The 2,787-nt window shown below is 36.1% G+C and overlaps 1 long non-coding RNA gene across 1 annotated transcript; it reads left to right on the forward strand.

The window, feature by feature from the left end:
- Nucleotides 1-2,263, forward strand: LOC133868476 (uncharacterized). The gene is made up of 3 exons (XR_009900345.1): nucleotides 1-139; nucleotides 217-282; nucleotides 1,636-2,263. It is a non-coding gene; the product is annotated as an uncharacterized LOC133868476 (long non-coding RNA).
- The last annotated feature ends 524 nt before the right edge of the window (nucleotides 2,264-2,787 follow it).

The raw sequence follows: 2,787 nt of genomic DNA on the forward strand, positions 1-2,787 counted from the left end.
TCATTTCTTTTCTTAAGCTTTCCTCTCACTTTTCTGTATAAAAATCATGATCTACGAAGATCTAACCGTCCAAACTCAAATCTGTCTTCGGTAACATGATCTATGAAGCCCGATTTACATTTTCACCGATCGTTTTGAGGTAAAACACTAAACTCGTGTTCTTGAGATTTTGGGTTAAAATCTTAAAATGTGAGTTTAATCTAGTGTTTTCTTTAGGTAATGGGTTTCTTGGAACTTGCTTGAGGCCACCCAAACCATGGGTTTTGGTTTGGTGAAATTTTGGTAAGTTCCCTAAAGCCTAACTTTTGAGTATTTAATTTTAGTGGTGTTTTTATGTAATTAACCTTTAGTAAATGTTATAGGTTAATAATATTGCGTTTAGGGTAGTGATTTATAAATTACAGGTTAAGATTAGAGACCCTAATTTGATGGGTTAAATTAATTTGGAGTTTTTAAAGTGTTTAAAACCTAGATTGTTAATTTGTGGATTAATTGTGGTTATAGTGATGATTAATCCCAAATTAGCTATGAGTTTTGTAAAAATAAGTATGGGATAACTACAATTCACCCCCCTGATTTATCCACGGTGTGGCGATTTACCCCCCAATGTACGAAAATTGGTACATGACCCCCCCAAACTTGCCAGCGTGTAACGAAATGGATGTTCCGTTCAGTCGCCCGTTCGTTTGGACGACAAGTCGGTCACGTGCAAGTCACGTGACCGTTTCAGACAAAAATTCTACCCAAAATACCCCCGCCTCACCTCATCTTTATACACCCCCGTGCTCGCACATATTTCTCATCTCCTTCACCAACGGCTCTCTGCAAGAACTAGGAACTAGGGTTTTCGAAGTGGGCTTCCGATTTTCGACATCTCTGACCAGTTTCGCACCATTTCCCGAAGATGCAACCATCAGGCACTACTTTTACGGAGTCGGAGTCGACAACGAGTGGGGCAACTTCTGCAGTAATGCCGATTTGTTATTGCGAGCATCCGGCTTGTATGTTAACCTCCTACACCGAAAAAAATTTCGGTAGATGGTTTGTAAAATGCCAAAATTACAAGGTAATTTAACCGAAAATCTTCGGCAATTTTTATGAAGAGCAATGCTGCTTACCTCTTACTGTACTTATATAAATATTTAAAAAAAAAAAAAAAATGGACTGGGTTGATTTTTATTTAGTAGTTTTTTTTTTGGAGCATGTTATTAGATTACATTTTTACACATGTGATTAATTCTGTATAGACACGTGACTTTTGTTTTGTTAGTTAGTTAGATTGTTAGATTATAACTTGCAAAGCAAGTCATGTAACTCAGTATATATATACTGCGAGTCATGTACAGTTGATTATGCTATTCAATACTAAATCAGAGAATCATTTTTCTCTCAAACCTCTTGTTCAGTTTCATATTCACAGCTTGTTCCTACTGTACATAATCATTCAACATCAAATTCAATACATGTATTAAACTCATTAATTTTCTGAAGATTAATGAGTTTTGAAATGATATGGAAAAGTGCATAAATAGCCTACAACGATTAATTTTCAAATAACATAAGCCAGAAATAACCTTTGTTTCTGTCTGTTTTATTTTATTTATTTCTTGATTTATTTTTGTTTTCGTTTTTCAGATAAATCGAGCTTGTGGTTTTTGGCAATGGGTTGATCCCAAAATGTGTTCACATGGAGAGAGGGTGGTAGGTCGTTTACGTGAGTGGCATGGAAGTTTGATTCAAGAAGCTGAACGATGTCGTACAATGGTTGAAACTGAAGTTGCAAAGTTGAAGGCGAATATGGGGATAGAGGAAGCCGAACGATGCCGACTTATAGTTGAAGCTGAAGTTGCAAAGTCGAGGGCAATTATGGAGATTGAAAATGCTGCCCTTCGTAAAGAAATCGAGATTCAGGGGATCAATTACCAAACAATGAAGAAGATTTATAAGACAATAATTGTATGTACATGGATATTGATGATTGTGTATCTGCTTGTGGCTGGATCAGAATCAAAGGGTGTATTCGATTCCAAACATGATCGTATGTTGTTACCATGAATATTTAGGGTGATGATGTTTAGGGTTTAGGATGATGTTTTGGGCAGGGTTTATGGTGATGTGTTTATGGTGATTTTATTTTGTACACATCATCCATTTTTTGTATGTGTTTATGGTGCTGTTGTTTAGGGTGGTGTTAAATGTTACTTTATGTAGACCATTATTGGTACATAATGGATGATGTGGAAATGAAAAATATATGTGTTGAACCTGAACTTATTTGAGTCCGGTTGTGTTAAAGCATGCATGTCCACTCTAATTTTGTGTTAAAGCATGCATTCACCAATACCATGCATTCACCAAACCAAACCTGTCCAAACCCATTTAACAAAACCCATTTAACAAAACCTGTCCAAACATACCAAAACCATGCATTTACCAATTCTGTCCAAACATACCAAAACCATGCATTTACCAATTCTGTCCAAACATACCAAAACCATGCATTTACCAAATCTGTTCAAACATACCAAAACCATGCATTCACTACACCATAGCTTTTTTAAAGACACTGAAATCTGTCCAAAAGAAATCAGCATGCAATTCAAACTACTTACATAAACTACATGTCCAACCCTTTCCTATATACAAAATGCCATTATATTCCAGAAAACAAAAACTTCAATGCTTCCATTCTGGTCTTTTCCTTTTCGGCTTTGACTCCATAATCTGTAATCCTTTTTAATGGTATGGGCGATCCTTTTTCCTTTCGCCGGTGTTGAGGATGTTGTC

This window comes from Alnus glutinosa, chromosome 5 (assembly GCF_958979055.1).
Source record: "Alnus glutinosa chromosome 5, dhAlnGlut1.1, whole genome shotgun sequence".
Classification (NCBI taxonomy): Eukaryota; Viridiplantae; Streptophyta; class Magnoliopsida; order Fagales; family Betulaceae; genus Alnus; species Alnus glutinosa.